This window comes from Somniosus microcephalus, chromosome 13 (assembly GCF_052327205.1).
Source record: "Somniosus microcephalus isolate GS21.2 chromosome 13, FLI_Smic_1.0, whole genome shotgun sequence".
NCBI lineage: Eukaryota > Metazoa > Chordata > Chondrichthyes > Squaliformes > Somniosidae > Somniosus > Somniosus microcephalus.
Window position 1 is genome coordinate 46,888,063 of NC_140999.1, and position 24,357 is coordinate 46,912,419.

General features: G+C 44.9%; 1 long non-coding RNA gene across 1 annotated transcript; it reads right to left on the reverse strand.

The window, feature by feature from the left end:
- Positions 1-9,780: 9,780 nt before the first annotated feature.
- On the reverse strand, positions 9,781-23,847 carry LOC147108293 (uncharacterized). The gene is made up of 3 exons (XR_015080712.1): positions 23,689-23,847; positions 11,416-11,526; positions 9,781-10,780 (listed from the first exon to the last, which is right to left on the reverse strand). It is a non-coding gene; the product is annotated as an uncharacterized LOC147108293 (long non-coding RNA).
- Between the last annotated feature and the right edge of the window lie 510 nt (positions 23,848-24,357).

Below are 24,357 nucleotides of genomic sequence, written 5' to 3' on the forward strand. Positions count from 1 at the left end.
GTACGCCTTGACCGATCTACCAAACTGACTGGAAATTCACTTTCGCCAGCGCAAAGACTGCCCAGCAAATGCCCACGAAACTCTTATGGCTGGTAAAAGCAGGCCTAGGCGATACCTCTTACCAGCAGCCCCCGTAGCACTGCCAGCAAGAGGTATCGCCAGGAATGTCAACGCCAGGTAGATCATGACTTCAGTGAGTGTGCAACGCACACTGACTGCCCAATTTGCAGAATTGATTCTTGCCACTTACCTCACCACCACCAAGCATAGACTGCATTACAGCACTAAGATGTTGTGTCACTTCCGCCTGTGCTTCAACAGACGTTGCCAGATCACCCATTACAAGTGGCATCAGGTCTGGGTTGCACCGTCTTGCTGGGAGTCTACCATCCTTTGCAAACTGGAAATGATGCACTCCATGGTGTGCGCAGAGCATTGTGTAATGTTGGAGGTGGGCTCCTCCATGCTCCTTACCATTGCTGAGAGGATCTCAGGTACCCTTGCTATTGCACCTATCATCTCCATGTGCATGCCCATCACCCTTCTTCTAAAGGCCTCCCCATCGAGGTCCTCATCTGAGTCCTGTGCAGCAGAACTCTAACGCGAACGCACTCTCCGGGGAGCTAGCCCCCGAGCTATCCTTTCCCCCGGCCTTGCTGCAGCTCACTCGTCCCCGGTGCCTCACCCTGTGCAGATCCCACTGCAATACTAGCCTCTAAAGAACACGCAGTGCCAATATCTGAGCTGGTGTCTGCAGGTGAGACATGCAGTGACGCGGTGTGTTCTTCCTCCTCCTCTTCTTCCACCTCGTTCTCTATGGTGCCCTCAGGGAAAGGTTTCTCAGGTGCTTGCTGATTATCTGAAAGCACAAGAGTCGGGTTAAAGTGAGGGGAGCTGGGCAGGAAGGGAGAAATGCACACATACAGCATGATTAGCTGGAAAGTACAAAACGCTTGTGGGGTGAGGGGGAAGTGGGATGTGAGAAGAAGGAGTAGGGATGAACATACTGTTGTTGTTCCCAAGAGGGTCAACGTCACCGGTGGCCACGGCGCCCATCACCTGGCGCCAAATGATTTTCAGCACTCGATTCTCCAGCGCAGACAGTGGTTGGGTGTCGGCTTGTCCCCTGCCTGTGCACTCCTGCTCCCTCCCTCACTCAGCCTGACCACCCGAGTGAGGTTGTTAAATTTTTTCCTGCACTGTGTGTGGGTCCTGGGGACCACAGCGCTACCTGAGACGTGCTGCGCTACCTCCCTCCACATGGAAGACTTGCGGCGAGGGCCTCCTGCCACTTGCCGGGTAGAGCACCGCCCTCCTTCTCTCCACAGTGAAAACCAATGCCAATGCTTCATCGGAGAATCTGCGTGATCTCGCCCTGGGGCGTGGACCTACCATGAGCACACCTGGTTCAGTCCTCCGATATCTTTTGGCATAATAGATCTCTGCCCATTTTGTGGATTTGGTTACATCCACTTTGTGCCCATTTTCTAGCTGTAACTGATTGGTAAATGTAGCCTACCACGTCTGCCACAAGTGAAACACACAGAGGAGTAGAAAATTGTCTTGGCCGGTAGCACAAAATAGGTGGTTGCGCATTGGCGGCCTGTGATTCACCCCACCCAATATTCAATTCCTTTACAGTCAATTGAATTGAATGTCGGGCGGGGCACATAACGGGCGGCTGAAGGGACTCCACCCGCTTTGCGTTACTGCCCAAGATTAATTTCTACCCCAGAATCTTCAAAAACAATTCTAAAATAACTATAAAAAACATTAAGCATTATTTCAGAGACCGTTTTATTAGAAGCTCAGTCCTGATCGCACTTTGCAGTGAAGCCTTTGGCCAGTCTCAACGTTGGATTAGAAGTGGCATATTTCCATTTGCCATGTTTTCTGTACATTCCAAAACAGATCAGCTCTGACAACAGATACAATCAATCGACTGGTCAAGACCTAGAAATGCTAGCTGTTCCTGGCCACTCTCAATTAATGAGGAGAGAAGAAATCTGTTTCCCTCCACACAACAGATCATTGTTTTATCGGCACGTCTAGAAAATAGTTATATCACGTGAGCTTTATCTTTTTCCTATTTTCTTCCCCTCCTCATAATTTTCTGCCCTTCTGTCCTGAAGGCTTCAGCTCTTCCTAGCTGATGGATTATGGTTCCATAGTCACGAGCTACATTCCCCCCAAGTAATCATTTTTGATACGTGAGCCGACGAGTGGCAAGCTTTTCAAGTATGGAGTGCATCACAGACAAGCACAATCACCGAACACCCAAGCATCTGCGAGAACCATTCGGAGCAGAGAAAAGGAGAATCACAGGAGTGCTGAAATACATTATCCCAGCTGTGATCAGCCAGCTCGAGTAGCAAGTCTTTCTGGTGTGTATGGCTGTGGAAACTTGCATTTATATAGCACCTTTCACATCCTCGGGACATTCCAACAGACTTCACAGCCAATGAAGTACTTCTGAAATGTCGTCACTATTGTAATGTAGGCAAATGCAGTGGCCAATTTGTGCACAGCAAGGTCCCATAAACAGCAATGAAATAAATGGCGGATAATCTGTTTTTAGTGGTGTTGGTTGAGGGATAAATATTACCCACAACACCCACAGAACTCACCTGCTCTTCTTCGATTAGTGCCATGGGATCTTTCACATCCACCTGAGTGGTCAGGCCTGGCCTCAGTTTAATGTTTCATCTGAAAGATGGCACCTCCGACAGGGCAGGACTCCTTCGGTTCTACACTGAAGTGGCAGTCTAGATTATGTGCTCAAGACTCTCAAATTGGGCTTGAATCCACATCTTTCTGGCTCAGAAGCACGAGTGTGGGGGCTGAGCCACGACTAACATCGCAAGTGGTGCTTTTATCAACTGAGCCACTGGGAGGGCTCAATTCCTTAGCTTTTTTTTTAAAAGAGCCCCTCCTATTGAACACGTTTGAAGTTAAATTCCTAGCATGACAAAACTCCAGTAAGGGCTTCTTTTGGGTCTTTTTTTATGCTTATCGTCAAGGTGTGAGATGTAAATGCTGAGGAATGTAACATCAAGCATGCCCAGTTCAGGTATAGGACAAATTTAAAGTTAAATTTCCTCTGCTGCACCCAACCCCGTGCCTTGATTACAACCTCAGAAGAATGCGCTCTGCCCGCTATTTCTATTTTCCACACAAACCAATCCTTGTGGTTTCTCTAAGTGAGTTTTCTCATTCTGAGTCAATTAGCAGTAAATTAAAGTTGGTTGTGTGCTGTGAGCTGAGTTGAGACCATTCAAACTAATTTCAGTTAGCACCCTTGCCAGCAAAATATGGGAGGCTTTCATCCCAAACCTCAGGCTCAGATCAGAAAAGCCAACGTTGTAACCCACTGTGGCACTCCATAGGAAGTTTCCATTGATATAACTCTTAACATGCAATGAGAACTCAAACTGCATGTTACCAATTATGCAGACAGCACAGGCTATTGCGACACAAGTCCCCTCTGCTATTAATTTTGAACGGGAGTAGTCGCACCCTGGTTCCTCGTGGGAATCGGTCCACGCCACAAAATTGTACCTAATATGGCACCAATTGGCAATCTGGCTCAGAGAGGCTACAGAATGCTGGTATAAGAAATGGAAAATTGTCAGACTGATGCTGTAGATTCTGCTCTTGTAAGACAAAGAGTAGAGCATATTATTCTAACAGGCTAGAGGGAATATTGCTCTTCCTCTAACCACGCTGAGCTGTCAGTAGGAAGCTGATACCAGATGCACTAAATGTAATAGAAAACTCCTTAGTACACAAAGATTATTGGATCAAAATTCAAACCAGCTGAGCCACAGCCCAAATACATCATAGGTTATTTTTGTACTATGAGGCAAAAATCTACACCACCACCAGTAAACCTGGGTGGCGGCAGAAATGTATCAAGGCTTTTCTTACTTTGATGGTTTGGTTGAGTTTTATTTTATTGGTTACTCTTATGGTGGCCAGTGTCATTTTCATGCCAATTTTAATAGCAAAGAGCTGGCACAGACACAGATGGGCCAAATGGCCTCTGTCATAAGTTTCAGGCCCACCTCAGATATTCTCTTGGGTATGACTGCACTGTTTATTTCTGTAAGCGGTCTGAGCATCTTACCATTAGGAGCGTGCCCGTACTGCCAACGATCTAATTTGACAATAGCGTAACCCAGGGTTAGAACAATGGCACTCCTTGTGACCTGAACAGGTTATTGAACCTTTCACACGTGCACTTGTGCAGCTCTCTAATTTTTCTGAAGATAGACTGAAACACTTAGTAGGTTAAACCAGATACTAATCACTGAGGTGCTTTATTTCATAAGCAGCAAGAGTAACAGGCGTAATCAAATCTCACCTTGATTCAACTAACTGCAGGAGCCTCTCTGAGAACAAGAAAAATGACAAAAAACTCACTACACTATCCCTATTAGCAAGCTCACTTAACTTTGTCCTGGTTAGCCTTCTGCTCTATCCCTACAGCTTTATTAAGCCAGCTCTTCCTCTCCGATATCAAACATATGAAATAACCTTGACTTTGTGCGATAGTGTAAATTGTGTGATGGAATCGGCGGCCCGTTTTACGTCTCTCCCAATTTTTAGTTCCGTTAACTTCACTGAAACTAAAAATGGGGACAGATGTAAAACAGGCCGTCGATTCGCTATCACCCAATTTACACTATCGCGCAAAGTCAAAATTATCCCCATAAACGTTTCCTACCATTGCCATGTTATATCTTTGGTGATTTAATAAATCATAATACAAAAATTATTTTTCCTTTAGGCTCAGAAGTTCTGAGGAACACCAACTAGCCCACAGGAAGTCCGTCCCCCCTCCCCAGGTAAGAGGCATTTTTGGTGATTTTTTAATGTATTGTTTTTTGACAAGTTCCAGCTTTTTTAACATTATTTGTCATTACACCATATTATGGGGAAAAAATGTGGTTGATTAGCGCCTCCCGTTAGCACCCTAATGGGGCACAAAACAACTAGCGCCCGGGCGCGGCGATGTTTGCGCCACTCACGAAATTGACCAGACATTTTGCAGCGGCACTAAACACTACCGCCATGATCTCCTGCGCCCACAGATCGTGACGTCAGTCGAGCGTGCAACGCCCTGTAATGCCCTAGACCGGAAATTGAGTGGCGCCCTCTGCCTTTCTGCTTGCCGCTAGCAAGGACAGGTAGAGGGGAACGTTTTGCAGTCAGGAAGGGACTGGGGGAGCGCTATTTAAAGGCGGACGCTTCCTGCCTTTTTTTGTCGGCAATATTTTTGCACCACGCATTCTGAGAGAGAGAGAAACTTCTGGAGAGATTCAACACTGTGTGAAGGAGTTTTGGGTACTGAGCAGCACTTTGCAGGTTCATTTTGATTTAACCTTCCTTGCATCGATTTAGAAGAGACTGTGGGGGCTGCACTATGAGCTCTTTCCCTGGGCCTCTCCATTGTTCTTTCCAGCAGATTTGATGTTCAGTTCTCTCCAGGCCGAGATTCAAGGTTGCAATGAGCAGGATGTGGATGGAGAACAAGATCGACCCTCCCCTTTAACAACTGGCTGGTGCCAGTGTGTCTGTGTTCCATTGCTGACTGACATCACATGAGCTTCACCAGTGCACTGAGGTAGCGCCTCGCTCCTCGGCATTAGCGCCTTAAGAGAGGTGTGTAGTGCCTGATTTAGTGTTCAAATCACCTCCAGGGGCAATAGAGGCCAAGTTTGCAGTCGGAGGCGATAATTAGTGCCAGGCGTTAAACTTTGCGCCCAGCCGATAATTGCATCCCAAACGGGGCGATACCAAATTCCTCCACCGATATGTTTTGCCTTTAAAGGGCACAAAATTATCATTTGTAGCCAAACCATTAAAAGAAGCAACTAGCAAAGATTATCCAATCGATGTCACTTTAATGCTGATGTTAACCCATTCATTTTAAACGGTTTAGCACCAGTGTTAAGCAGCGCCTCGATTGCAAAATTCTCATGCTTGTTTTCAAATCCCTCCATGGCCTCACCCCTCCCTAGCTCTATAATCTCCTCCAGCCCCAGAACTCCCCGCCCCCCCCCTCCACCCCGAGATATCTGCGCTCCTCTAATTCTGCCCACTTGAGCATCCCTGATTATAATCACTCCACCATTGGTGGCTGTGCCTTCAGCTGCCTAGGCCATAAGCTCTGGAATTCCCTCCCTAAATCTCTCCATCACTCTTTCCACCTTTAAAACGCTCCTTAAAACCTACCTCTTTGACCAAGCTTTTGGTCATCTGCCCTAATTTCTCCTTATGTGGCTCAGTGTCAAATTTTTGTCTTATAAAACTCCTGTGAAGCACCTTGGGACATATTACTACGTTAAAGGCGCTATATAAATACAAGTTGTTGTTGTTAATTAATGCTAATCAGGAAGTTTTATGTTACCATGCCAGTTACTTTGATGTTAATCCATTCTAATCTCCCTTCCACAAAAAAATGCATCACAGTGTTGTCTCTGAAATTCCATGCAATGGTGGATATGTGACATTTTCAGACTATGTTCACCTGACCTCTGAACAACACTGAATGGAGTAGCCTATACATTTTGTCTGTCCAAGCTGATGCCACGTCTGGAGAGGATATTTTGAGCTGTAGAATAAAATACTGTCCCTTTATGTAGTTCTGATTCTCTCTTCTGTCATCAACACTATTAACCACTCTATCCTGCTCCACCTCCTCTCCTCCATAGTGATCCTTAAGGCACCATTCTTTCATGGTTCCACTTTGACCCACTCCAACGGAACCATTGCATCTTACCAAACAGTTTCTTCTCTGTGCCCGCACAGTCACCTTCAGGTAAAAATCCTTTCTGGCTCCTGCCAACATCTACATGCTTCTAACCCTGATTCCATCAATTTCCATTGCTGCATTCGTGGGCTAGATCCTTTGGTATGCAAACTTAGTGCCCTGTTCAACCCCAAACTGAGCTTTTTACTCCATGTCCAGTTTGTCCCCAAGACATATTCTTTCAACTCTAAAACATTGTTTCACAGGCATTCTCTTCTTCCCCACCCCTGCTGAAACCCTAATCCATCTCCTCAAGGATTGATTTCTCCAATGCGCTCCTCGCTAGCCTCCCTGTTTCCACCATTCACAATGTTTAGCCGATCCAAAATTCCTAGGTGGTCTCCTTTTCCATTCAGACTAAATGAGGATTGCTATAAGAATACCAGCTCTTGTTGATTCATCAGTCGCTTGTGTTGGGAACAACTTGAACTGATATAGTAAGACCATCACACTAAGTGTATCACACAATATTAAATGTAGTGGCTTAACTGTGATTTTTTTTATTAGTGCATTGATACCAATACATGGCATTAACCAGGTAACAACACTGTAAATTTTGAGAACCTTCAAACCAAAGCAAATCCACAAAAGATCATTTGAAATAGCCTGCAAGAGAAATTTAAAATTGCCAAAAGTATTGAGTCCAAGTTACTTGGCTCTTGGTATATGTTTTTATTGAGACTACTGGGTCAAGGGCCAAGACCATCACCGAGTTTAAAAGGAGTAGGAGAGAAGATGAGATAATTACAGGAAGTAGTGCTTAGGTGTCACCAAGTTTGGGTGTCAAAAGACTGCAGATTGTAGGAATAAAACAGACTGAATGAACTGAGAAGTTTCACCGTTTTGAAGGCCTTGGGAACTGAAAAGGTATGAGCAAGCAAGGTGGTATGAATTTGGGTCTGTTGTAGATAACTTTGAGGGTTCAGTGACATTGTTTGCTTTCTTCAGCAGTTTGAGTATCTGACTTTTATGGGATTAAAACAAAAATTGCTGGAAATACTCAGCAGGTCAGGCAGCATCCGTGGAGAGAGAAACGGAGTTAACGTTTCAGGCTGATGATCTTTCGTCAGAAGTCTGCTGAGTATTTACAGCATTTTTTGTTTTTATTTCCGATTTCTAACATCCGCAGTATTTTGCTTTTTTACTTTTATGCGAGTTGACTCAGATCGCCCTACATCTATTTGTTTGATAGCATAACCTGCGGGTATAACAATAGCAACCGCTTATAATCAGGACTGGATACTCGTGTCTTTTGCACCTGTTTCTTCAATTGTTCCAAAGGCAGACGGAGCTCTCACTAGATAAGGTGAAGTTCGGTTCAAATCGTAAGCTGTTATATTCCACAGTTAGATGAAACATACAGAGCAATGGGCATTACGAGAGTCATTTTGTTCAATTGGTACAACTTATATTTGTTTAATGCTACAAAATAAAGAGCATATGAAGCTATCTCACTTCAGTGGGTCGCCTTACTTAACTTAAACAGAATAACCCCTCTGCATTCGTCCAACAGCCCAGGGCAAAATCTCTTCTCTTCGCATCCTTTTTCTGCCTGACTGCCTGTACAGCATCCTCTTTTTAAACAAAACAAGCTGCCTCTTTTAGTGTCTGTGCTGTGATATTGAAAACCTCTCTCACTATGTCAAAAAGCCTGTCCCTCTCATAGACCACCAGAGATCAAAGGGGTTTCCAACACAATGGTGAAAGGTGTCGTTTTAATACCCAGACAAGCTAACACGTTGCTCAGTGTTCGGTCTCTTGGAAAAGCAACTTCCGATTAGCATATTAACCACCTTTCATCTGGACACTCCCTTTTATTTTAAAGAATATGCTTTCCTTTTAAAACCCCCAGCATTAAAAGTAACTCCTTTCCCAATCCTTTCTGTGGAAAAATCGTCCAAGAATCTAAACACGTGACACAAGGTAATAGAGGCAAAATTTTGGGGGTTATCCAAAATACAATTAGATGCCATGATGGGAGAATGAATGTACTATATAGGTGGATTTCAATGGATCGAATAGCTTTTTCTCATCCTTGATGTTGGTTGGTGCTGGCAGAGAGCAAAAAACTGGATGCACTTTAATCTTGCTCAAAAGTGTTATTTTAGTCTAGTTTAGCTGTTCGGCAGCCACTTTGCTTTGATGGTTCCGAGGGACTGCCTAAGAAGAAGAAGGATGATTTAGTGGCAGATATGTGGGTAAGAAAGAATGAACCTGGTAGTCAAATGGTGGGTATTTCATTAAGTTTCTGGCCCATCTTATGGTGGGTATACGAGTGAGTCCTTGGTATTCTAATAATGGGTACATGGACAAATCTGTGGTAGTCCAGTGGTGGGCATGCATTGTAATCCCTGTTCTAGTTTACTCCACTCGTAGATATTGGTTCGAGTTCCTCGTTGCCTATCGGAAGAGTGATATGCATAAAATGGTCCAACGTTGGGTATGCATTCAACCCTGATTTATTTTGACATGAAGGAGTTCCTAGTGATACAGATAGACTATCCTTTATCCGGACTTCCAAAAACCGAAAACCTCTAAAAACCAAAAGTTTTTTCATTCAGCGTAAGTCATGCGCACGACATGACCAGAGTGGCGCACGACTTACGCTGAGCAGGGCAGAGGGTCACAGAGTTCCCTCCTGGGTAGGAGATTGCAGGCTGAGCCGGGCAGTGTGAAGGAGGTATACCGGGAGAGTGAACCTGACAATACAGCGGCCCGTCCGATAGCTACAGCGGCCCGTCCAATATTCTTTTCTCCCCCCGACCCAAACCGAACCGCGGCCCGTCCGATATTCTTTTCTCCCCCCTGACCCGACCCGACCCCCGACCCAAACCGCGGCCCGTCCGATATTCTTTTCCCCCCCCCGCCAACCCCGACCCCCCGCCGACCCCCACCCCCGACCCACACCCCCGACCCCCCCGCCGACCCCGACCCCCCGCCGACCCCGACCCCCGACAAATTTCCCAATACCTTCTGAAATCCGAAAAATTCCGAAAACCGAAACTCAGCTGGTCCCAAGGTTTTCGGATAAAGGATAGTCTACCTGTACAGTGAGAATATGAGTAATTATTCCTGTGATTCAGTGTCGAGCGTCTCTCTCAGTCACACACACTATTCAGGGATGCAAGTCCATTTCCCAACAGTCGACTGGTGGCATGTGTCTGAGAATCTGGCAGTCTTGGAAGACATTCTTACACACAACCTTCTGTTTCCCAATTCCAAATTCAGATTCAGAAAATATTTGTTTTAATTTTCCTAATTTTCTTCCCGCCTTTCCTGAAGGTGCTGATTTGTACTGAGGTACACTTCCACAGGGCTACCATCTTGCTCATATTCACATCTGAGCCTGGACAGCAAGTTCCAGGAAGCTACTCACCAGAAGGATCATTGCAACTGAGCACAGTCCAGTCTTTAACTGATCTCTGTGCACACACAGAATTTCCACCAGAAGTCCCTTGATGGGGATCAGGAACAGGAATCCGGGCTGATTAAACCCTCCCGAACCCAAATACACTAAAGCCAATTGCAGCACCCTACACCTGTTCTGTGATCAACTAACTCAGCACTGAACAGTGATCTTGCCTGGGATCTTCCTGTTCTGTATGACTCAGTATCATTCTGGATAATGCATTTATCTTCTAAGACATTTGGATGGATGATTGCTAATTTTTAATCTTCCATATATAAAATTCAAACTTATCCCAATGTTTATACTCCTCAAAACTTAAACTAGAGAAAATCTAAAATCTATAATGTTTCATATCTCGAAGGATTCATTGGTGTACAGGGACACACATGAGGAACTGTAGCTTCAGTCTTTCTCATCTCTGCTCTCTTTCTTCCAAGATTTGAAATCTCTCTGTTGCTTTCAAGCATTCTGAAGACACAACTCGGGTTATTCCAGCCTCTGGGGAGATATATTTTCTGGCACATTCAGCTCCGAATTAATGTGCACAGCATTGTTTACTGCAAAACATAAACGCGTTCATTAACTACACAAGTGCTTGATCATAAAGCAGCAAAGTAATAATTCATACCCTGCTTCTGTTTTTTGTATTATAATCCATCTTAAAGCAGCTGAAAAGTAACAAAAGCTGTCAGATGCAATCATGCGCTATAAACCACAGGACCCACTTTCCACAAATCTTGCACTTCTCTGTCTTGATTATCTCCATGCTTGCAATTGTGGAGGTACGGATTTCTGATTTGCTGTTAATCTATCTATCTTTCTAATTGTCTTTCTGGTGTCTGTCTATCTTTCTGTCTGTGTATCTCTTAAGAAAGACTTGGGGGGGAATTTTGCCAGCCCTGAGGAGGTGGGTATGGAGGCGGAACTGCCAGGAAAATGGCAGAAACTGGGAGCGGGTACCAAACCCGCTCCCAACCCGCCTCTGTGCCATAAGTTTTGCGGCTTATCCCCATTTTACCCCTGCAAGTGCGGGTTTCCCGATGGCTGCAAACCTCGCCAGGGTCAGCAAGGCGAGCAGTGGGTCTACGGGGGTGAGAGGGAGCGAAAAAGCCACTAGAGCTGAGTGATGGGTGCAAGTGTGGAAAGGTAAGTATGAGAGTTGAGTGTAAAGTGTTAGAAAAAGTTTACTTACTTTTGCTTCTTCCTGCAGGCTTCAACCCTTGGGGATCCAGAGGTGCCTCATCTCAACGGCAGAGATGACAGACTGGCTGCTGCATTCTCAGATGCAGCAGCCATCTGATTTCTGCTGAGGAAAGAGGTTTTGGTGAGTCTTTGTGCAAGGGCTCACCTTAGAACAGAGATTGTCAGTGTTTGACAGCTTCTCAAAGCTGTTAAAACGCTGACAATTCATCTGTCAAAAATTTTTGACAGATGAAATATAGAAACATAGAAGATAGGAGCAGGAGTAGGCCATTCAGCCCCTCGAGCCTGCTCCACCATACAATGCAATCATGGCTGATAATCCAAATTCAGTACCCTGCCCCTGCTTTCTCCCCATATCCCTTGATCCCCTTAGCCTTAAGAAATATATCTAACTCCTTCTTGAATATATTTAATGAATTGGCCTCAACTGTATTCTCTGGTAGAGAATTCCACAGGTTCACCACTCTCTGGGTAAAGAAATTCCTCCTCATCTCAGTCCTAAATGGCTTACCCCTGATCCTTAGACTGTGACCCCTGGTTCTGGACTCGCCCGCCATCGGGAACAGCCTTCCTGCATCTAGTCTGTCTAGTCCTGTTAGAATTTTATAAGTTTCAATGAGATCCCCTCTCATTCTTCTAAACTCTAGCGAATATAAGCCTAATCGACCCAATCTCTCTTCATACGTCATTCCTGCCATCCCAGGTATCAGTCTGGTAAATCTTCGCTACACTCCCTCCATGGCAAGAACATCCTTCCTCAGATAAGGCAACCAAAACTGCACACAATACTCAAGGTGTGGTCTCACCAAGGCACTGTACAACTGCAGCAACACATCCTTGTTCCTGTACTCGAATCCTCTCGCTATGAAAGTCAGCATACCATTTGCCTTCTTAACCGCCTGTTGCACCTGCATGCTTACCTTCAGCGACTGGTGCACAAGAACACCCAGGTCTCGTTGCACTTCCCCTTTTCCCAATCTATTGCCATTCAGATAATAATCTGCCTTCCTGTTTTTGCCACCAAAGTGGATAACCTCACATTTATCCACATTATACTGCATCTGCCATGCATCTGCCCAATCACCCAACCTGTCCAAATTGTACTGGAGTTTCTCTGCATCATCCTCACAGCACACATGCCAACCCAGCATTGTGTCATCTGCAAACTTGGAGATATTACATCTAGTTCCCTTGTCTAGATCATTAATATATATTGTGAATAACTGGGGTCCTAGCACTGATCCCTGCGGTACCCCACTAGTCACTGCCTTCCACTCGGAAAAAGACCCGTTTATTCCAACTCTTTGCTTCCGGTCTGCCAACCAGTTTTCTATCCAAGTCAGTACCTTACCCCAATCCCATGTGCTTTAACTTTGCATGCTAGTCTCTTATGCGGGACGTTATCGGAAGCCTTCTGAATGTCCAAATACACCACATCCACTGGTTCTCCCTCATCTATTTTACCAGTTACATCCTGAAAAAATCCCAGTAGATTAGTCAAGCATGATTTACCTTTTGTAAATCCATGTTGACTTTGTCCGATCCTGTCACTGTTTTCCAAGTGCTCTGCTATTACATCTTTTATAATGGACTCTAGCATTTTCCCCACTACCGATGTCAGGCTTACCCGTTTTCTCTCTACCACCTTTTTTAAATAGTGGGGTTACATTAGCTACCCTCCAATCCATGGGAACTGTTCCAGAGTCTATAGAATTTTGGAAGATGACCAACAATGCATCTACTATTTCTAGGGCCACCTCCTTAAGTACCCTAGGATGCAGATTATCAGGCCCTGGGGATTTATCGGCCTTCAATCCCATCAATTTCCCTAACACCATTTCCCTACAAATACTGATTTCATTCAGTTCCTCCCTCTCATTAGACCCTATGTTCCCAACATCTCTGAGAGTTTATTTGTGTCCTCCTTTGTGAAGACAGAAGCAAAGATTATATTTAATTGGTCTGCCATGTCTTTGTTAACCATTATAAATTCACCTGTTTCTGACTGCAAGGGACCTATGCTTGACTTTACCAATCTTATTCTCTTCACATATCTATAGAAGCTTTTACAGTCAGTTTTTATGTTCCTTGCAAGTTTACTCTCATACTCTGTTTTCCCCCTCTTAATTAATCCCTTTGTCCTCCTTTGCTGAATCCTGAACTGCTCACAATCCTCAGGTTTGCTGCTTTTTCTGGCCAATTTATATGTCCTCTCCTTGGATCTTATGCTATCCCTAATTTCCCTTGTTAGCCAATGTTGAATCACCTTTTTTGTTTTATTTTTATGCCAAACAGGGATGAACAAATTCCGTAGTTCATCCATGCGATCTTTAAACGTTTGCCATTGCCTATTCACCATCAACCCTTTAAGTAACATTCCCAATCCATCCTAGCCAACTCGCGCCTCATACCATCGTAGTTTCCTTTATTTAAATTCAGTACCCAAGTCTCTGAATCAACTACTTCACTCTCCATCTTAATGAAGAATTCTATCATATTATGATCGCTCCTCCCCAAGTGGCCTCGCACAACAAGATTGCTAATTAATCCTTTCTCATTACATAATACCCAGTCTAAGATGGCCTGATCTCTAGTTGGTTCCTCGACATATTGGTCTAGGAAACCATCCCGTATACACTCTAGGAATTCCTCTTCCACAGTATTGTTACTAATTTGTTTAGACCAATCTCTGTGTAGATTCAAGTCACCCATGATAACTGCTGTTCTCTTATTGCACGCATCTCTAACTTCCCATTTAATGCCATCCCCAACCTCAGCATTACTGTTTGGGGATCTGTATACAACTCCCACTAACATTTTCTGCCTCTTGGTATTTCTCAGCTCTACCCATACAGATTCCACATCATCAGAGCTACTATCCTTCCTTACTATTGTGTTAATCTCCTCTTTAACCAGCAATGCTATTCCACCACCTTTTCCTTTTTGCCTGTCCTTCCTGAATATTGAATATCCCTGGATGTTGAATTCACAGCCTTGGTCACCCTGGAGCCATGTTTCCGTAATCCCAATTATATCATATCCGCTTAACATAAGAAGTAGGAGCAGGAGTAGGCCATACGGCCCCTCGGGCCTGCTCCGCCATTCAATAGGATCATGGCTGATCCGAACTTAGACTCACGTCCACTTCCCTGCCCTCTCCCCGTAACCCCTTATTCCCTTATCAGCTAGGAAACTGTCTATCTCCGTTTTAAATTTATTTAATATCGCAGCTTCCACAGCTCTCTGAGGTAGCAAATTCCATAGATTTACTACCCTCTGAGTGAAGAAGTTTCTCCTCATCTCAGTTTTGAAAGGGCAGCCCCTTATTCTAAGATTATGCCCCCTAGTTCTAGTCTCACCCATCAGTGGAAACATCCTCACCGCATCCACCCGATCAAGCCCCCTCACAATCTTATATGTTTCGATAAGATCGCCTCTCATTCTTCTGAATTCCAATGAGGAGAGGCCCAACCTACTCAACCTTTCCTCATAAGTCAACCCCCTCATCTCCGGAATCAACCGAGTGAACCTTCTCTGAACTGCCTCGAGAGCAAGTATATCTTTTCTTAAATATGGAAACCAAAACTGTACGCAGTATTCTAGGTGTGTTCTCACCAGTACCCTGTATAACTGCAGCAAGGCTTCCCTGCTTTTATACTCCATCCCCCTTGCAATAAAAGCCAAGATTCCATTGGCCTTCCTGATCACCTGCTGTACCTGCATACTAACCTTCTGTGTTTCATGCACCAGGACCCCCAGATCCCTTTGTACTGTAGCACTTTGCAGTTTCTCTCCATTTAGATAATAACTTGCTCTTTGATTTTTTCTGCCAAAGTGCATAACCTCACACTTTCCAACATTATATTCCATCTGCCAAATTTTTGCCCACTCACTTAGCCTGTCTATGTCCTTTTGCAGGTTTTTTATGTCCTCTTCACTCACTGCTTTCCCTCCCATCTTTGTATCGTCAGCAAACTTCAATACGTTGCACACGGTCCCGTCCTCCAAATCATTAATATAGATTGTAAAGAGTTGGGGTCCCAGCACTGACCCCTGCGGGACACCACTAGTCACTGATTGCCAACCCGAGAATAACCATTTATCCCAACTCTCTGTTTTCTGTTAGATAGCCAATCTTCTACCCATGCCAGTATATTGCCCGCAATCCTGTGATTTTTTATCTTGTGCAGTAATCTTTTGTGTGGCACCTTATCAAATGTCTTTTGGAAGTCCAAATACACCACATCCACTGGTTCCCCTTTCTCCACCCTGTTTGTTACGTCCTCAAAGAATTCGAGCAAATTTGTCAAACATGATTTCCCCTTCGTAAAACCATGCTGATTCTGTCCGATTGAATTATGCTTATCCAAATGTCCTGTTACTGCTTCCTTAATAATGGACTCCAACTTTTTACCAACCACAGATGTTAGGCTAACTGGTCTATAGTTTCCAGCCTTTTGTCTGCCTCCCTTTTTAAATAAGTGTAGTGTATGTGCCTTTAAGAGCCCCCTGTGTACTGTAATGCCGGTAATGGCCACTCGGGCTATATAAGCCTGTATATTGTGTTGTATTAGTTAGTTCCCCTCCAGACTTTGTTCAGTAAACACCTGTGAAACCAACTCCTGTCATCAGCGTCTCTGTTAACACACGGATACAACAGTGGTGACGAATTGGAAACGGACTTACCTGCAATTCGGCAGCACCTCAAGGACATCGATTCCTCTGGCTTCCAAAGTCGAAGAAGATCAAGAAAAAGAAAAAGCTGTGGTTTCACCAGCTAGCCGAGCTGGTGGCAGGTACTGCAATAATCCTTCCTGGGCATCGGGCTGGGGCTCCAGCGGCTGGCTCTGCAGCTAGGCCAAGCAGCGAAGGCGGAGGCAAGCAGTAACAGACGGGGAGGGAGCACTCGGGAGATGGCCGGCGCTGCAAGCAGGTCGTCGTTCAGACCTAGCAGAGAGAGTCCGGCGGGAACGAGTCTCCACCTGTAAATAAATAAATAAAAAGAGAAACCCGCGGGAAACAGCGTTGCCATCGGCAGCAGTGGCGGGGAAGCACGGGAAGCGCCATATCTTTTCTGCAGAAAAGAAAGAAAAGCGCGGGAAGCGCCATTTTTTTCTAGGATGCCTAAGTCTGGCAATATTGATGCTTTTGATAACGAGATAGAGGGTTGGACCACATATGTGGAAAGAGTGGAGGTATATTGCACCGCAAATGGAATAGAAAATGAAAAAAAAGCATCAGTACTTCTAAATCTAATGGGCGCAAAGACATACGGGCTGTTACGAAACTTAATCACTCCAGCCAAACCAAAGGACAAGAATTTAAAAAAAATTGTTGATACCCTACAGGAGCTCTTAAACAAAACACCACTGCTGATAGCGGAACGATTCAAATTCTTCAAGAGAAATCAACACAAGAATGAAAGTAACGCTGATTACCTCACCGAATTAAGAAAGCTATCAAAGCACTGCCAATTCGGGGCAGGACTAGCAGATTATCTTCGAGACAAATTCGTCTGCGGTCTCCTAAGTGAAGGAACACAGAAAAGGCTGCTTTCTGAAAAAGATTTAACACTGGACAAGGCTTTCAGTATGGCTGTATCATATGAAGCAGCCACAAGAGGAGCTGCAGAGATACAACAAAAGACACAGGACTTCTGCACCCATGAAATGACACAAGGTTTCGAGAGATGTTATTGCTGTGGCAGATCCACCCACGACCAGAGGGACTGCTGGTTCAAGGACAAAGCATGCAGGCAATGCAGAAAGATTGGACACATTGCACGGGTATGCCGATCTAGACAAAAAAAATCCACGGACAGGAAAAAAAAATCAATAAAGAAAAGTACAGAAAGGTACAAATGATGACGGACAGTAGCTCCGAAGACCAGAAGAGCGATAGCAACTCCGAAAACAAGAGACTAAGCTGTCTCAAATTACATAATGTAATTGCCAAAGAAGATTACCAGACCATTTGGGTTACCCTCACGATAGCAGGGTCCCCAGTTAAAATGGAGCTAGATACAGGATCAGCTCTGACCGTCATAAATCGACGGGATTACGAGCGGCTATTTCCGCATATACCTTTAAAAGACACATCCATTATCTTGAAAACTTATACGGGGCAGAAAGTATACCCCAAAGGAAAAATAAGGGTGCCTGTTGTATACAACGGCAAGGAAATACAGAAGTTGTATTTATACGTTCTACAAGATGGTGGTCCACTGCTGTTGGGACGTGAATGGATCAGGAAAATACGTTTAGACTGGCACTCCATTCCGGCACTGACGATGACCAGTAAGAAAAAAAACGATGATGACGTCATACCTGAACGATTAAAAGACATCTTGGCCAACGCCAAAGAAGTGTTTCAAGAGAAACTAGGAACCTTGAAAGGCATCACCGCCTCAATAAAAGTGGAAGATGCGGCAATTCCCAAGTTTTTTAAGGCAAGGCCGGTGCCATACGCAATTCGTCCAGCAGTCGAGGCAGAGCTGGAGAATTTGGAAAAGGCAGGCGTATTATCCAAAATAGATTGGAGCGAGTGGGCAACACCCATCGTCCCAGTCATGAAGAAAGCGTTGAATAATGATAAATCTGAAGGACAGAGAAAAATTCGCATCTGTGGAGACTTCAAGGTGACTGTAAACCCGGTCCTTCACACGGTACAGTATCCTCTTCCGAGGATAGAAGATATTTTCGCCTCACTATCCGGAGGGAAACGTTTCACCAAAATTGACTTGGCACAGGCATATCTACAGATGGAGGTTGAAGAGGCCTCTAAAAAGTATCTCACGATAAATACACACAAAGGTCTGTACCAGTACAATCGACTGGTTTTCGGAGTAACATCCGCTCCAGCTATCTGGCAAAGAGCTATGGAGCAATTCCTCCAAGGGATTCCGGGAACTCAATGCTACCTAGACGACATCCTTGTAACAGGAGAAAATGACAACGAGCACCTTGCCAATTTGGAGCAGGTGCTCACTAGGCTGAGAGAACGGGGCCTACGAGCAAATCGCCCCAAGTGCAAATTTTTCCAGAATCAAATATCATATTGTGGCCACATAATTAATAAGGAAGGGTTGCATAAGTCACCTGAAAAAATTGAAGCGGTCATAAAAGCCCCAGCACCTGAAAATGTTTCACAATTAAGGTCGTTCCTGGGATTAATAAATTACTATCATAAATTTTTACCGAACTTATCAACTCTTCTGCACCCTCTTAATGAACTGCTACAAACAGGAGTAATTTGGAAATGGAGCGAAGACTGTAAACGTGCCTTCCATAAATGCAAAGACTTAATCACGTCCAAAGAAGTTTTGGCTCATTACAACCCATCACTGCCAATCAGACTGGTGTGCGATGCATCCCCTTACGGCGTAGGAGCAGTATTATCGCATAAATTCCCTGATGGCTCGGAACGGCCGATAGCTTTTGCGTCACGCTCATTGAACTCAGCTGAGCGTAACTATGCCCAAATCGACAGGGAAGCACTCAGCCTGGTATGGGGTGTGAAGAAATTCAACCATTACCTACACAGACAAAAATTTACCTTGTTGACTGACCAGTCATCTCCATATTCAACCTTAAAAGGGTGTTCCCATTATGACAGTGCAAAGGCTACAGAGGTGGTCCCTTTTTCTAGGGGCACACCAATATAACATAGAATACAAAGGATCAAAACAGCATGGGAATGCTGACGGTTTATCGCGCCTACCGTTGCCAATGGTAGAAGAAGCACCTACCGTAGACCCAGTGGAGATTTTCCACTCTACCATAGTCGAATGTCTACCAGTAACAAATTCTGCCATTGAAAGGGAAACTAGAAATGACCCGACTCTCTCACGAGTCTACGATTTAACAGTGAAGGGATGGCCAGCACATGGCGAACCACTGTTGCCAGCATTCTCGCAAAGAAGAGAACAGCTGTCAGTGTGCCGAGGAACATTGATGTGTGGATCCAGAGTGGTGATTCCACCCAAACTCCAGGATAAAGTTCTAAAGGAGCTTCACGAGGGGCATCTGGGTGGAGTGAAAATGAAGAACCTAGACAGGCCGTTTGTATGGTGGCCAGGTATCGATGGAGACATCGAAGAAATGACCAAGAGCTGCCTAGGATGCCAGAAGGTCCAAAACGCTCCACCACAAGCCCCTCTACATCCATGGGAGTGGCCCTCATCTCCCTGGCAAAGGGTACACATCGACTTTGCTGGTCCATTTTTGGACTCTCTGGGCTAGATTTTCAGTTGCTTGCGCCAGCAGTTAGCGCCTTAAGAGAAGTGATTTTCGGGCGCTATTCGTGTAGCGCCCGGGCGCAGCGCAGTTTGCGCCCCGCCCCAAATTAAGTTGCCCGTTAGCGCCGGCGCAAAGTTTAGCGGCCGCCCGGATGCGCGCGCAGAAAATGACGTCACATCCTCGTGCAACGCCCTTTGGCCGCCCCGAATCCAAACTTCAGTCGGACCGCCCCATTGTGCGGCTGGCGTCCAGAGCGTTTGTACAATGGAACGCAACACACCCTGGGGAGCGCAAATTAAAGGGCACTCCTCCTGCACTATAAACAGCAGTCTGCATGTGGTGTGTGGAAGGATCCAGTGTGTTGTTGTGAACAGTGTATTTACCACCACCACCACCACCACCACCACCACCTCCGAAAAAAACACATGCACCCTTCCCCTTTAAGAGCTCACTGGCACCAGAGTGTCTGCCGTGCGCTGCGCCCGAGCTCGGGCGCTGCGCTCTGCACCGCCGGCTTAGCACCTAAAGATAGTAGTGGAACGCCTCTATTAGCGCTCCACCAACCTCTTAGGGCGAAGCCACTGAATTTCCGGCAACGGGGCACTACTTTGGGGCGGGCGCTAACTTCGGGCGGGCGCTAAGGTTAGCGCCCCAAAACTGTCTATACTGAAAATCTAGCCCAATGTTCTTAATCGCGGTTGATGCACACTCCAAGTGGCCGGAGGTAATAAAGATGTCCTCCACCACCATGGAAAAAACCATCACAGTATCAAGGACCATATTTGCCAGGAATGGGCTGCCTGAACAGATCTGTTCTGATAATGGACCGCAATTTGTGTCCGAAGAATTCAGGAAGTTCTTAAAAAACAATGGGGTTAAGCACTACATGTCCGCCCCATACCATCCCGCCACCAATGGATTGGCTGAAAGGTTTGTCCTAACCTTCAAGAAGGCCATAAAGGCCATGGGTAATGAAGACACAAAACTTCAGCATAAGGTGGATAACTTCTTGTTTGCATACAGGAATGCAACACATATGGTTACAAACCAAACTCCCGCCATGATGTTCTTCAATAGAAGCCTAAGATGCCGGCTGGATTTGATCAAGCCGAACATCAGAAGGGACGTGGAGAACCGGCAATTTCAAGGCATGAATGAAAGGCCAACTAGAACCTTCCAGATAGGTCAACAAGTTTTGGCCCGGGACTACCGTACCGAGAAATGGCAGCCTGGAACTATCTGCACACGACTAGGACCGCGGATGTATACCGTGGACATCAGAGAAAGCATAATAAGGCGCCATGCTGACCAAATCATAGAGTCATCCGAAAAGGGACAACCTACACCACAACTCTATACGCCTAATGATGAAGTAGAGATACCCATATCTACCTCCGATCCGGTGATACTGGAACCCGATGAACCCGACACTGGCATTCAAGCCGAATCAGCCTTGCCAAAAGAACCTACTACACCACCAGAAACTACTACACCACCGAGGCGTTATCCGGACCGAGTCAGGAAGCCTCCAGAGAGACTGACTTATAATTAATTAACTGCAGCAATGTGTAGATTATTTTTCTTGTAACATGTAATTAATGATTACTTAACATATTATGTACTGGTTGGCTAAAAGGGGAGGAATTGTAGTGTATGTGCCTTTAAGAGCCCCCTGTGTACTGTAATGCCGGTAATGGCCACTCGAGCTATATAAGCCTGTATATTGTGTTGTATTAGTTAGTTCCCCTCCAGACTTTGTTCAGTAAACACCTGTGAAACCAACTCCTGTCTTCAGCGTCTCTATTAACACACGGATACAACAATAAGGGCATTACATTAGCAGTTTTCCAACCTGCTGGGACCTTTCCTGAATCCAGGGAGTTTTGGAAAATTACCACCAATGCATCCACAATCCCTATCGCTACTTCTCTCAAGACTCTAGGATGTAAGCCATCAGGTCCAGGGGATTTATCCGCCTTTAGTCCCATTACCTTACCGAGTACCACCTCCTTAGTGATTTTAATTGTGTTTAGCTCCTCCCCCCCCCATAGCCCCCTGTTTGTCCAGTGTTGGGATATTTTTAGTGTCCTCTACTGTAAAGCCTGATACAAAATATTTGTTCAGCGTTTTTGTCATCTCCATGTTCCCCACCAATAATTTCCCAGTCTCGTCCTCTAAGGGACCAACATTCACTTTAGCCACCTTTTTCTTTTTATATAACTGTAGAAACTCTTGCTATCTGTTTTTATATTTTTTGCTAGTTTATTTTCATAATCTATCTTCCCTTTCTTAATTAATCTTTTAGTTATTCTTTGCTGGCTTTTAAATGCTTCCCAATCTTCTATCCTCCCACTAGATTTGGCTACTTTATATGCCCTTGTTTTCAGTTGGATACTATCCTTTATTACCTTACTTAGCCACTTGTCCTTTCTTTTATGCCCCTTTTTCCTCACTGGAATATATTTTTCTTGAATGTTGTGAAATATCTCCTTGAATGTACACCACTGCTCATGTATTGTCTTACACTTTAATATATTTTCCCAGTCCACTTTAGTCAACTCTGCTCTCATACCTTCATAGTCTCCTTTATTTAAGCTTAGTACGCTGCTTTGAGATCCAACTCTCTCACCCTCCAACTGAATTTGGAATTCAACCATGTTATGGTCACTCATTCCAAGGGGATCCTTTACTAGGACATTTTTTATTAATCCTGTCTCATTACACAGGACCAAATCTAAGATTGCCTGCCCCCTGGTTGGTTCAGTTACATACTGCTCAAGGAACCCATCCCTAATGCACTCTATGAACTCTTCCTCAAGGCTGCCCTGCCCAATTTGATTTGTTCAGTCAATATGAAAGTTAAAATCCCCCATGATTATAGCTGTTCCCTTATTACAAGCCCCAACTATTTCATGATTTATACTCCGACCAACAGAGTTGCAACTGTTAGGAGGCCTATAGACTATGCCCACTAGTGACTTTTTCCCCTTATTATTCCTTATCTCCACCCAAACTGTTTCACTATCCTGATCCTTTGACCCAATATCATGTCTCACTATTGCAGTGATTCCATCCTTTATTAACATAGCCACCCCACCTCCCTTCCTTCCTGTCTGTCCTTCCTAATTGTCAAATACCCCTGGATGTTTAGTTCCCAGTCATGGTCACCTTGCAGCCATGTTTCTGTAATGGCCACCAGATTATACTCATGTGTAGTTATTTGTACCGTCAACTCGTCTATTTTGTTACGAATGCTGCGTGCATTCAGATAAAGAACTTTTAAATATGTCTTGTGACAATTTATTCCTGCTTTTACCCCCTTTACTACTCTACCTTTATCTTTATACATTCTGTCCCTTCCTGACATGCTCTGGTTTTTAATTCCCCCACTGCTACCTTGCTCTATTGCCTTTTCCGCTGACATTTTTATTTTTTGCTCTCTTGAAACCTCCTCCCCTGATAAGCCATCCTCCCCAACAATATCCAAAGCGGTATATCTGTTTGAGAGGGGGATGGCCACAGGGGACCCCTGCACTTCCTGCCTGCACCTACTACACTGCCTGGTGGTCACCCATTCATTTCCTGCCTGTGCAGCCTTTACCTGCGGTGTGACCAACTGATAAAACGTGATATCCACGACATCCTCAGCATCGCGAATGCTCTAGTATGTATCCATTCGCAGCTCCAGCGCTGCAATGCGGTCTGCCAGTAGCTGCAGCTGGATACACTTCCCACACACATGGTCGTCAGGGACACAGGAAGTGTCCCTGATTTCCCACATAATGCAGGAGGAGCATGCCATGGGGCCGAGCTTTGCTGCCATGACTTACCCTTTAATTAATTTAAATTAAATCAATACCACCAATTATACTACAATTAAATGATATACTCAAGGGCCCTTGTTTACTAGCACTCCCCGCTACACAATAGAGACCTTAGAAACTATAACCACAAAATTAAGACCTTCTAAACTTTATAAACTATGAACCTTAACTGTAAAACTATAGAATAGTATAAATACTCACCCAATCAGCTGCTTCCTCCTGCTCACGTCACGTTTTAAATCATGACGTGGCTCTGGAATGCCGTCGCCGGTCTGCGAGATTGGTAAGCCTCTGTAAAAAAAGCCCGCGAAAGTGAGTTTAAATACTCACTGAACCTCTGCTCTCACCGCTCCCAACAATGGCCTGTGGAAAAAAAGCCAGCAAAAGTGAGTTTAAATACTCACTGAACCTCCGCTCTCACCACTCCCGACAATGGCCTCTCATACACTGACGTCCTCTGTCACCGGCTTTCCCTTAATTGGCCGGCTAAGCCCGCAGGGCGGGTTTAACAAGGTCAATCAAGGGAAAATAGCGTGGGTTGGCTGGACGTCATTGGGGGCAGTACTGAAACCCGGAAACCCCCAACACATCCCCATTGATAAAATCCAGCCCTTGCACTTACATAGCGCCTTTCACAACCTTTCGAAGTCCCAAAGCGCTTTATAGCCAATTAAGTACTTTTTGAATTCTAGTCACTGTTGTAATGCAAGCAATAAGCATTGAGTTCATCACACATAAGATGTTACACTTTAAAGTGTCATATTTGTTACAGATGTAAAACGATCTTAAGAAAAGTCTAAAATAAAATGAGCTAGTCATTTCCTGCTGCTGCCAGACTACTGAGAAACAGTCACCCTTTAATTGGCCTTA